The 13,357-nt window shown below is 44.1% G+C and overlaps 1 long non-coding RNA gene across 1 annotated transcript; it reads right to left on the bottom strand.

Annotated features, from left to right (window-relative positions):
- Positions 1-4,171: 4,171 nt before the first annotated feature.
- Positions 4,172-11,442, bottom strand: LOC143934549 (uncharacterized). Its single transcript, XR_013263292.1, has 2 exons — positions 10,906-11,442; positions 4,172-6,197 (listed from the first exon to the last, which is right to left on the bottom strand). It is a non-coding gene; the product is annotated as an uncharacterized LOC143934549 (long non-coding RNA).
- Positions 11,443-13,357: the final 1,915 nt, after the last annotated feature.

Genomic DNA, 13,357 nt, shown 5'->3' with positions numbered 1-13,357 from the left:
GGAGAAGTGGGTGTAATCCCGTTCTTTCTGATGGTTAACTCTCCAAACATCTTGAAGCTGGGCGTTAATCAGTGCTTTATTTATTTTTCTGTAATGCTGTTCAACCCCCCGTGTACCCCCTCCCGAGGAGTCTAGCTTCGGGTCTAAACACCAGTTTAGGTCGCCTGCTAGAATTACCATACCCTTTCTAAATTCCTCCAGTTTGTTTAATACTTTCAATAGAAATTTCTCTTGGTTTCTGTTTGGTGCATATACATTAACAATGGTACATTGCATATTTCCCAAATTACCCTTTAAAAATAAGTATCTCCCCTCTGGGTCCGTCAGTCGTTCCTCTATTTCAAATCTTACTGATTTGTCAAAACCAGTGGCTACCCCTCTGGAGTGCGCAGAGGGAGAGTCTCCATAGAACCACATTGGGTATTGGGATGATGACATTTTTATCCCTGAATTACTAGTAATGTATGTTTCTTGGAGGCAAATAATATTTCCCCCCATAAATTGGAGCTCTTTATTTATTTTATATCTTTTTTCGTTAGTGTTTAGCCCCCTCACATTATATGTTACCACATTAATCAGTACCATTAAAAACTATTCTATTGTTTAACGCAGATCGACCCAGAGGGGACTTTCCCATTCGGGTGACCAAGGAGGATGCGAAGGACATACCAAAAAAAAAAAAAAAAATGGACCCCCAGGGAACCAACCCCCCTTCCCTCCCTCCCTCCTCCCTCCTCCCTCCCTCCCCCCCAACTCTGCAACTGCAGACGTTGGCCGAGGACTCCCCCGTTTTGTGGGTATATGAAGCCAACCTTTATCCCTCTGATACTGTCTATATTTCATATTTACCCGGGGGTTCACACCTGGTGGCGCCTACCCAACAGCGACGACTCCCTCTCCCCATCCCCCTCTCCCTCTCCATCCCCACCAGACCTTCAACTTTGCTGCCCCCTATGTCTGTTGTCTCCTTCCCCGTCATTCATCTCTCTATTTCTCCTTCTCTGCCATCTTAAATTACTTTGAGGGGCATGCGTGTCTATTTCTTCCTGCCAACCTGATAGGGAAGGGGGGGTGATCCCTAAGCTCTCACAGAACCTTCTTAGGTCCTCCGGAAAGCGCAGAACCGCTGAGCGTCCGTCTCTTCGCCCCCTCAAGCACGCTGGGAAGCTCCATTGATAGGGGATTCTCGCAGCGTTCATAGCTTCCGTTAGAGGTTTCAAGAGCCTCCTTCTCCTCAGTGTTTCGGGGGCTAGGTCTGAGAACACTCGCAGCTCTGCACCTTCAAAGGAGATCTCCGGCTCTGCCCTTAATTTCTCCATTATTTGCCCTTTCTCCTCTGCGTAGTGGAACCTAGCTATCACATCACGTGTGGCATCTTTGCTTGCTGCCCCCCTAATTGCAATCCTATGGACCCTGTCAAACTTTATACTTTCAGAGGGCTCCTTTTTGTAACATCGGGTTAAAGACCTGCTGAACTATTTTACCCAACTCTGTGGCATCGTATTTTTCGGGGATACCTTTAATACGCACATTCTTCCTCCTACTCCTATTTTCTTGATCTTCTAATTTATATAGGAGGGACCTATTTGTTTTCTGGAGATTCTGTACCTGTTCTGCTATCTCATCTATCCTTAGCTCCTGGTTGTCAATTCTATCTTCAATCTCTTCTACCCTCTCCAGTACACGACCTATATCTGCATGCACTCCCGCTATTTCTGTCTTTAGGGCCACCTCCATTTTTGCAAACATTTCCCCCAACATCTCTTTTATCAGAGTAGTTTCTACTTGGGGGCCTGATCGCGAGGACCCTTCCTCTAGCACCAACTCTCCTGTTACTCTCTCCTCCTCTTCATCCCTTTGGCCTCTGGCAGAGCTTTGTTTTGTGGGGCTTGTCCCTTTCATCCCCCCACTTTTAGCCCCATCCGCCTTGGCTCCTCTACCTTCCTCTCCCAGTCTCTGTCTACTCGGTCCTGACCTCCTTCCCACTCCTTGCTTTGGGCTTTCCTGCCCCTCCTCTAGCGTACTGGCATTAATGATGTTACTTGCCATATATCTCTGAATCCCTCCGGGGCTAGATACAGGAGGGGCACTTTTACCCGCTTTTGCCTTCCCCCTCATTCTTTCCCCCTACTTCTCTTTCCAAGACAGATAAAATCCTTCCAACACTATTTCTACGACTGTCCGACCTTTCTGTGACCTAGACGTCCCTTCAACGAGACACATATAGATCCCTGGGCTCCACCCTTACCCCCTTTACACATACATTTACAGCAATACAAGTATAAACCTTCGATGTACTCATCAAGTAGTTTAAAGATAAGGGGGGGTAATACTCTCCTAGACAGTCAATCAGTGTATAGGTAGATATCTCCTGAAGAGGTCGAGGGGTCAAAGCGAATAGTCTATTCTAGGGTATGTTGGGACATCAAAGTCTTCACAATTTCTTCTGCTACCAGCCAAGTACTCTCCTGTTTTCCTTCATGTTTCCCTCCTCCTGGGCTGGAAATTGTTTGTTGTCCCTACCCTCGGTGCCTCTGCCTTTGGTTCAGTAGGTAAATTAAAGTCCTTCTATCGTGTGGGCATGGCTCCTTCCCAATTCTCCAATTTAATCCTGCTACTTCCAGGTAGGGACCCGGGTAATTAAATATTCTTCTCAAACGGAATTATGGGGGTGAACAACAAAAAAAAAAAAGGGGAAAAAACCAAGAAGAAAGAGAGGGAATCCTCTAAGTCCAGGCCTGGGAATGCAATGTTCAGGGGGCCCTCTGATCCACGAAGGGCCAGGGTGGGTGTAGGTATTCTGAGACTTTAATGCTCCCAGGGGCCACTTCCTGTAATTGCCACAGTCCTTCTTTCTTTCCCCTTTAAAACATGTGGAGTACCCTTACTCTTGAGGTTAAGTCCGGTCGGAGTGTAATTTGCACCCTTCTAGGGGCGTAAACAGGGGTCAGTATACGCCGGTATACGCCCGGAGCGGCCTATATATTATCGGGGCTAACCACAGTCTTAGGCTTTATTGCTTCTTGATTAATATATCCGGCCCTCATATGCATGTGGGTAATAGCAGTATACTCAATATAATATATATAATAATTCCTTCAAACAGCCTGTGGGAGATGTGACACCTTCTCCCTTCTTGCTGGCTTACTTAAATCAGTCAATTTAACTATAGTCCATCAGTGTTCCCAAGCGCCATCTCTGTGCCACTCATCTGCTTGTTATAGCCCTTTTCAGACAGACCGACAGCCTATTCACTTCATGTGCCTAGCCATTCACCCTTCCCCGTCCGATACCTTTCCTCTGCAGTGTTGTCCTCTGCAGCTTGGCTCCACGGACTCCTGACTCCGCTCCGCTCCCACTCCACCGCTCTTCTAGGCACTCAGCGGTGCTCCTATTCACATCTGAGTCCCAGCGGGTTGCTAGCTAGCTGCCATTCGAGTATGGTGTTCACACCCGTTCTCCGGGTGGCTGGTTCCTCTGTCGCGCCCGTCCGCCGCGTTGTTCCGCACTCTCCGCCCCCCTCCGCCGGCCGGTGGGTCTGGGGTTGCTGTTACTGGCTTCCGCCGAGTATGTTACTGCTGAGACCTTCCGAGAGTCTCAGCCTCGGTCTCGATCTCGTCGTCGGCGTCGGCGTTGGCTACGCTCAGCATTCTCCGCCGCTCGTCACGGGGCTGCGATGTAGTGCGGGGATCCTGGGGGCAGGTGGAGAGGGAGTCGTCCTCAGCACACGCCTACCTCATGGTGCTCCACCCCCACATCCTACCCTCATTTATTTATTTATCCGAAGTTATGAATTATCCAAAATAAAGAATGCATCTAATCAAATGGAAGGGAATTAATAATTATTATTATTATTAATAATAATAATAATAATAATAATAATAATAATAATAAAATGTTTTTATTATTATTTAATATTATTGTTATTTACTATTATTAATTCAATACGTTCCATTCATTTAGATACAGCATTTGTTATTTCGGATAACGAATTTGTAAAAATTTGTTAAAAAACGAATTTGGAACGAAACAAATTGCACGTGTCTATTAACTAGGTATTAGTGTAGTTACTGTTAGGTGTGACCTCAACAAGTCACCTATTTGTCAGGTTATGTTACCGTTTCCCAATTGTTAGTTAGAGTTCTTATCCGAGCAAAGAGACACAGAGGTATTATTCAGTATTTCTGCTCAGAAGTCCGTCGTTAACTCTGACTGTCTCTGACTGACTGTGGCTCTGAGGCTTCTTTATTACATCTTTTATAGACAGAAAAGAGCAAACATCAGCAAATGTAAAAAAAAACAACATTTTCAAAGTAAAGACAATTCTCCGGGTGTTATCAGCTGATAAGACAATCTTCTGGGCGTAGACTGCTTTTTAGGGCTGATGCGGCCTCTTCTTGATGAGTACGTGACAATAGATGACGAATCCTTATTTTACAGAGAGAAATACAAGTAATTAGTAAGACATAAGGTCAACCATTTTGTTTCATCATACCTCAATCCTTACATTTCCCCCTTTGACATCACCCCTCCCTCTTGCCCTGGGTCCACCTGAACAAGTTCTAGTCAGCCTATATCCAGAGTACTCTCCCTGACCGCGAGTTGTCAGAGGGGTATACACCCATCCCCCTGGACAGTACCAACATCTAAAATTCAGGAAGAGTGGCTTTTCTGACAGATGGGTGATGTCAAGAAACTAAATCTACCTATCTTCACAAAAGTTCCATCTTTTCCGCATCATTTACCTTGGCTTTCTTGCAAAAGCACATAAACAACTTAAAGCATGCATAAAAGAAAAATACGAATAAGAGCACCACTATAATCGTCATTGCTGCCTTCTTAACCCAAGAGAATAACCCTGAGAAACTAAAAGTTCCACCAAACGGATCCCAGTCGCGACCAATATTTCGGGCCTTCTCTTGTAAATTCTTTACTTCCGTACGGTGTTGTGCAATGATGTCATAATAATCAGGTACCTCAATGCTGGTGTTATGTATCCAAGTACAGCACTCATAGTCCTCAGTAGTTTCACAGAGTCCTGTCAGTGCTGCACTCATACTTTCAATTGCTAATTCATGTAATTCTAATTGTTGTCTGATGGCTCTGGTCTCCAGATTTAAGTTAGTAATATCATCAGAGTTTTTCTCCAAAACATCATTAATAATTCCTGTATAGTTATTTAGTCTTTTCATTAAGTCTATACCCCATCCTGTCCAGGACGGGAACCAAGCCCATGCCATGTCCTTCTTCAGGAATATTTCTCTTTTACTACGATACCTGAGGGGATATCTAGGATGCATGCTAGCTTCTAATAGGTGATCACCTCGTTCATCACCTACTACTCCCATTACTGGTACTAAACTTGCGAGGTAGCACCATCCCTGAGCTTTTCTAGGTATCCAAGTATAACATTTATCCTCACAACAGATATATATATTGTTTCCCAGTGCTACTGATCTTGAACTGATATCATTTCTATAACGAGAGGTGTATCCATAGAGGGATAAGTTGGATACTAACCACCTAACATTATTATCCACAATGTTAGTGAGGAAGTCAAATAATGTCTGGTGTGTGCTGGAATTACTGGGATAGAAGCTTCCATTTAATACGACAATGGACAAATTAAACTTGCTGTCTTGGCATTCTCCATTTCCTCCCGTTGTGTTCCCTAGGTTGAAACACCAATCAGGGAAAAAGGCGAGACCATTTGACTTAAACATTACTGTCTTGCTGGTATTTGTTCTAATTATGTTAATGCTACTGTTAGCAAGATCAGTATAGTTTATAGGAACTGCCATCAGTGGTATACTTGCTATGCTGGGGTGTAATTTGCTACAAATCCAACATTTCTCATATCCTGACTTCTGGGCATAAGCATATTTAAACTTCAGTAATAACATTTTTTTAGAAAATCCTTCATCCTTGTGTATTTTATTCTGTGAGGTAACCAAACTATTAGCCAGGATTACTGAAACAATAAAAAGATACATGTTGTCTTTTGCCAACTGGCTCCTTTTTACAATGAGAAGCGTGGATCCAGGTAGGTTTCCCTTCCAATTTCACTGAGGTTGCTGTAATCAATAGCACCTGGAAAGGACCTTCAAACCTTGGTTCCAGTGTCTTTCTGGTATGTTTCTTTACATACACATAGTCTCCTGGTTGTAGATCGTGTGTACCTGTGACAGAATTAGGGTCTGGAAGAGAAGAATACACACTCTTGTGGATTTTAGTCAGACGCTGTTGCAACTGTATTACATACGTAGTTAAACTATCACATTGTAATTGCATACTTTGAGGAAAATATAAACCTAATCTAGGTGCACTTCCAAACAGTATTTCATATGGGGATAACCCTGTTTTTCCTGTTGGGGTGTACCTAATAGAGAACAAAGCTAAGGGTAGGCACTCAGGCCATGGTTTATTTAACTCTTGCATAGCTTTTTGTATTTTCAGCTTGATTGTACCATTTACTCTTTCTACTGATCCTGAACTCTGTGGGTGGTAAGGAGTATGAAAACTTTGTTGAACCCCTAACATTGCCATCACATTTTGCATTATTTCTCCCGTGAAATGTGTCCCCCTATCTGATTCTATTGTTTCTGGGAGACCAAACCTAGGTATCAGCTCAGTAATCAGTTTCTTGGCGGTGGCTTTTGCCGTAGCTGATTTCACAGGATAACTTTCGGCCAGCCTGAAAAATAGGCAGATGCACACGAGAACAAATTCAAAGGGGCCGCTCTTAGGCATTTGTATGTAGTCAATCTGCAGTCTCTGAAAGGGATATTGGGCCCGGACCTGATGTTTACGTGGGGTTTTCACTCTCTGTCCTGGGTTATTAATCAGACAGATTTGGCATGCAGCACAGTAGTTCCTTGCAGTACTACTGAATCCAGGGGCTAGCCATCCTTGGCTTACAATCCTATACATAGAATTGGAGCTGACATGAGTGGGTAAGTGAACAGCCGCTGCCATTGCTGGGTATAGAGAAGCGGGTAGACATATTTTGTCTCCTTCTCTCCATACATTGTCAAGGCCTGGTGCAGCTCCCTCCTTAACCCAACGGTCCTTCTCAATAGCCCCTGCTTGTTCCTGTAGTTCGATTAGCTGCTGCCATGTGGTTTCGGGCATACTCACCTGTACCGTGGCTAAGGTCTCAGGGCTTACTTCCCCTAGAGCTGCCTTCTTTGCAGTTAAATCTGCAAATGCGTTTCCTTTTGCCTCAGTTGTTTTTGCGCTCGTGTGTGCCGCTATCTTCATGATGGCTACTCTTATAACCTTTTGAAGATTGTTCAGGACTCTTTTGATTCCTTCACCATGTTTAACAGGTGTGCCTGCTGCTGTAAGGTAACCTCTAGCTTTCCATATGTGGCCATAATCATGTGCCACACCGTAGGCGTATGCGGAATCAGTGTAAATGTTCCCTTCTTGTCCCTCTAAGTGTTCTAGGGCTTTCTCTAGAGCGGTTAGTTCCGCTTCTTGTGCCGACATGTGTACTGGTAATGACTTTGCCTCAATTACCTGTGTGTCCGTTACCACAGCATAACCTGTGTGATATTTACCTTTGTCATCGGCAAATCTACTACCATCTATGTACAGTGTGTGTTCTGCATTTGCAATGGGTATGTCTGTGACATGTGGGAACCCCGTGGTTTCTTGTTCCATAAGTTGAAAACAATCGTGTTCATCAGATGTTATGTCATGAAATGAAAGTGTGTCAGAATCCTGAGTATCTTGTGCTGTATCTACACCATTATCATCATTACTCCCCCCTGTCAAATCTGTCTGTAATGGTAAAAGCTGTGCTAAGTTAAAAGAAGTGCATCGCTGAAAGGTAACATTGGGGGGTAGGAGCAAAGTGCATTGTAGACGCAGCTGCCTTGCCATTGATATGTGTTTTGGTTGGACCTGTGATAAGATGGCGTGTATGTCATGTGTGGTATGTACCACTACAGGATTGTCTAAGACAATTTCTGAGGATTTGTCAATGATAATTGACACTGCTGCAACTGCTCGTACACAGGACGGTGATCCTCTAGAGACAGGATCGAGGGCCGCCGAGAAGTATGCTACCGGCCTTTGTTTGATGTGTTGTTGTGTCAACACCCCTGTTGCGTGTCCCGTGATTTCAGCAATGTACAAATGAAATGTTTTGGTATAATCAGGGATCCCGATCGCAGGTGCCGAAATTAGTAACCTTTTTAAGGTGCTAAAAGATTCATGACCTGCTTCTGTGAGTACATAGGGTACTATTTTCAAGCAATCATATAATGGCTGCATCAGAGAACTGGCATGTGGTATCCATTGTCTACAATATGATACCATTCCCAGAAACATACGAAGTTGCTTAAAGTTGCGTGGGATATTCATTTGTCTTATGGCCTGGACTCGGTCTTCAGTGAGATGTCGAGTACCCTGGGATATACAGTGGCCCAAAAAGACAACCTTTTTCTGACATACCTGTAACTTAGTTCTATTCACCTTGCACCCTTTTTCAGCCAGGAATTGTAACAATGATAGAGTGGCTTTTAAACAAGTATCGTTATCCGGACAACATAACAATAGGTCATCTACATATTGCAACAATACACAAGTGTCAGGCGGTAGCCATTCCCCCTATTTTTACTTTTAAAGGTTTAGTCAGTCAGTGGGGCATCGGACAAAAGACCGTCATAACCACTTATGGGTATGGTGTCACGGGACGTCATGTGTGGAGGGACTACTGAATCAGACAACAGACTGCGTGACGCTCCTGTGTCAACCAAACAAGGAATATGTTTACCTTCCACCTTCATCAACATGTGGAGCATTTTGTTCTCTGATTCAGCTAGGACTGGGGCAAGTCATGCGGTCGGATCGTCCCTATCATTGGTACGCCTCTGTCTGTAGTCCCTCGTGTCTCTGTCCGTGTTTCCTTCCTGTTCGTCTTTTATCCTTTTCCTACAGTCTCTTTTTATATGTCCCACCTTGTTGCAGTAATAACAGGTAAGAGGTTTACGGGAGGAATTCCCTCCTTCATTGACCCGGGCAACAGTGTTAACTCCCGGTGTCCTTCTGGGTTTAGTTTCTGCTAAATCAGCCTCTATGCCTTGTGCTTTCTGCAACAATGTTCCTCTGTCCCGTATGGCTCTCCATTCGGGAGTACATGCTTTCAGTTTGTCACCTATTTGGGGTACTAGTCCTTCCATAAACTGTCGATTGAAAGCCCTAATGGTGACGGGTAAGGCTAAATCTAGACCTTCGTCAGCCATCATGCTTTCCATGTTGAGGTAAAATTCTGTAACAGTCTGACCTGGGGCCTGTTTTATGGGCGCTGTCGAACCCCTTTCCTGCTGTTTCCCTTGGCAAAATTCTCGTAACTGAGCAATAAACAGGGGTCTAGAGTCTATATGACGGGGATGTATTCCTGGTGGATCTGCCGCTGGATCCCCTTGTGGTCTATGTGGAGCAATTTCATTCATAAATTGATTAAACATCGTTAGTGTCATTTTATGTCTACATATATCTTCCCCATCTTGCCAAGTTGCTTCATGTGTGTCTAGTAATTGTGTCACGAATCTACAGAATGCGGCAGGTTTTGCTACGGGATCAGGAGCATTCTGTATTAATGCCATAAGAGTGTCAGCCGACCAAGGTGTCCATGTCCTCAGAACGACTTGTCGGGTCACTGTAGGTGGCTGTCCTGCTTGACCCGCATTTGGATTATTTACTTGTATTACCCTAGTCCGACTATGGACTGGAGCTACGGGCTCTGGTCTTTGAGCGCCGCAATGTACACATTCCTGTGCCCAGTCTGTATTCTGGATACCGCATACTCGGCATACCCATCCTCTTCCTCTTAAGGAAGGATAAAGTTTTGGTCTTTCGCTACCTGGTGTGGTAGTGTTATAAGGAGGTGGAGTATCTCCCGTATTAACCCTATCGCCGGGAGCAGAAGGAAGACTTTTGTGTCGGACCTTCATATCCCATCCACCTTTTTCCTGACAATACTCCCATCCCTCCTCTTCAGCCCTGTTGGAAACCTTAATTAAACATTGTATTTGTGATACCCATCTGTTCTGCAATATCTCTCCCTGTCTGTCTTTCTTTATTTCTTCCCAACCTTCTACACTAAGCCCATTTTCTCCATCCATCCCCAATTTCTTGAGAATCCTATTCGTGCCCTGTGCCTTATCCTTCCCATACAACATTGTAATTATGTCTTTAACAGCATAACATTTCTGAGATTCCTCCTGGGGTTTACCATGTGTCTGGCCCATTTTGACAGTCCTGCCTAGGTGGCGTTTGGATCACTTACTAAGTGTCTCGTTGCCTTCTCCTCCTAGGGTGCCAAAATACTAAAAACCTCTCCTAGATGAGATTTCTGAAATCGAATTACCTTATATGCTAGCCAACTGACAAATATTATGACCAGACTGACAGCTACAACATATACAAGCATTCCCTTTTGGTGGCCAAACACATATGACTAGGTCTCCGGGACTTTGTGGAGACCTTATTTCCGTCCCATTACCATGGAATCTCTCAGCATTCGTTTCTTATTCCTGCTTTATTGAGGCAGTCAGGACTTATACTTTCAACCCGTTTTTAGGCTCATGAATCAAAAAGCGTATATCAAACTTAAGTGTCGGACCCCCAAAGTACTCTTACGAGTTAAGGGCGCATTCCGTTACCCATTGGGATGATATATGTTTCAATTCACACCATACAAACAGGGCTTATCTCATTCACAACAGACAGATGACAAGTAGACAGACAAGAAACAACGGTAACATAAGCCAAAATATTAAGTTCAAGACCCACTTACTACAGAGGTTGGTGTTTACCTGAAGAACAATTCAGACAGATCAGGTGGGCACAAATCTAAGAAGCACAGAGTTTATAAGAAAATAAAGCTTTTCTTACCTGCGCAGGATTTGTCTGTGGTTCTTTGATGTGCCCGACCATTTCGTTCCGTCCTTATGTTCGTTCGCCTCTTGTAGTTTCTTCAGCGAGTCCCTATTCGCGGCGCCAGAAATGTTAGGTGTGACCTCAACAAGTCACCTATTTGTCAGGTTATGTTACCGTTTCCCAATTGTTAGTTAGAGTTCTTATCCGAGCAAAGAGACACAGAGGTATTATTCAGTATTTCTGCTCAGAAGTCCGTCGTTAACTCTGACTGTCTCTGACTGACTGTGGCTCTGAGGCTTCTTTATTACATCTTTTATAGACAGAAAAGAGCAAACATCAGCAAATGTAAAAAAAAAAAACATTTTCAAAGTAAAGACAATTCTCCGGGTGTTATCAGCTGATAAGACAATCTTCTGGGCGTAGACTGCTTTTTAGGGCTGATGCGGCCTCTTCTTGATGAGTACGTGACAATAGATGACGAATCCTTATTTTACAGAGAGAAATACAAGTAATTAGTAAGACATAAGGTCAACCATTTTGTTTCATCATACCTCAATCCTTACATTACTTTACACAGTATTTCCTGTGTGTTGTTTGGTTGCCTTACCCTGTGTACCCTGGGCTCACATGTTGTGGCTGCAGTTTGTAGTGTCATTGCTGATCGATTCCCCAATGTCCATGTAATCATTCACCTAGCTTGTCCCTCTTTGTTAAAGGGACAGGCACTTTCTTGTTCTGTCACACAACATCCAATCCATGCCTTGCAATTTCCTCTGTATTGCATCCCAAATGTTGGAGTGCTAATGTAACTAATCAAATATGTTCCCTTCATTAATCATTCTGCTTGTGCCTGTTTCAGAGATCCAAGGATTGTGGGATATCTGGTTTCTTTACAGGAAATATCAGTTCTCAGACTACAGAGATGGAGATCATGAATTAACCTGTGCAATTCCATGTGAAATGCCTCATGTTTGTATAAATGCTGACGCAGGAATGTGAAGTCTAAAGGCCCATACACACGATCAGACTTTTTGACAACAAACATGTAAATTAGCTGTTTTGGAGCAACATCCGACCGTGTGTACGCTCCATCGGACAAACTTTTTTGGTTTTCATCTGACTTTTGTTGGCTGTGCGAACGGACAAATTTTCTGGCAACAAAAGTCAGATGGAGCAAAGTCTGATCGTATGTACAGAAAACCATAGGACTTTTGTACAAATTACAAACAGCATGCCTCAGAACCAATGCAAAAGATCAGACAACAATACAGAAGTTGACCAAAGGTGGCGGTAAAGAGCAGAAAAAAACACATGATTTGGTGAAAGTTGGCTGAAAAAGTCCTGCTGTGTGTATGCAATACAAGTTCAGGGCCGACGCCCTTTGTACAAAAATCCAAGGGAAAGTTTGTACAAAGTCCTATCGTGTGTATGAGGCTTTACTCTACTATATGCTGTGTGCACAGAGCAACAAAGTACACCATAGAACTATATGATCAATGCTCATCTATACAGGTGATAAACACAAAGTGCTGGTAGGTAGATTTATAATGTCTTTAAGTCGCCCCTGAGTGCTGCTGATAGTCATTCATTTTGGAACCGCGAGTAATCACGCCATTCATTTATCTGTAATTCCAGCACCTACTTGTTTCAGGTCTACATATTGCACATCCTACATATGGCATCTACATCCTGCATAAGACCACTGAAAACTATTATCCTATAGTAGTGCCAGGCTATGTTTTTGTCAATTAAATTTTTCCTAAGACCATACCGTTTCCCCGAAAATAAGACTTAGCGTGATTGTCTGTGATAGCTGCAATATAAGCTCTACCCCCAAATAAGCCCTACCCTGTTTCCCCAAAAATAAGCCCTACCCTGAAAACAAGGGCTTATTTGGGGGGTAGGGCTTATATTGCAGCCATCACCGACAATCGCGCTAGGTCTTATTTTCGGGGAAACAGGGTAGTTGGGTTTTAGAGTTGATTTCAGTAAATGATGGTCTCACCATCAGTTTGGCTGGACTGTATTGTGTTCTGCCTGGTCATAGGTGTAGGTGTCACCTTTGGCAGGCATTGGAACGCAGTCTGGTTGTATGCTTGGGGTACCAATCTCTCTCTCAGAGCCAATCAGTGGGTGCGTTGTCTCGCTGTGTATTCTGGGAGAGGGTACTTAAGGTGCTGAAGTCACGTGATTCGAGGTTTCCGGTCCAAAAGTATGTTTTGACTCCCTGGTCCTGGTCCTCTTGACCAGCCCCCAGAGGCCCTCATGGCCTGGGGTGCGGATCCATCCATTTCCGAGTCTCGGGTCTGGCTAGCCTGAGGCACAGTAACTGGAAGGAGGGTTCTAAGGTGGTCCGGTGCTGTCTCGGGTTTGGAGAGGCCCAGCAACTGAAAACGCAACCAGGGGATGACTCCTCAGAAGAGGGCCATGCACAAGGCTGGCTGCTTGGTAGGAGCCTGGAAGCTAA

Source organism: Lithobates pipiens, unplaced genomic scaffold (genome assembly GCF_037356315.1).
Source record: "Lithobates pipiens isolate NorthernLeopardFrog02 unplaced genomic scaffold, aLitPip1_a1.2 Scaffold_10, whole genome shotgun sequence".
Lineage (NCBI taxonomy): Eukaryota > Metazoa > Chordata > Amphibia > Anura > Ranidae > Lithobates > Lithobates pipiens.
This window is presented reverse-complemented; position numbering and strand designations above follow the sequence as displayed.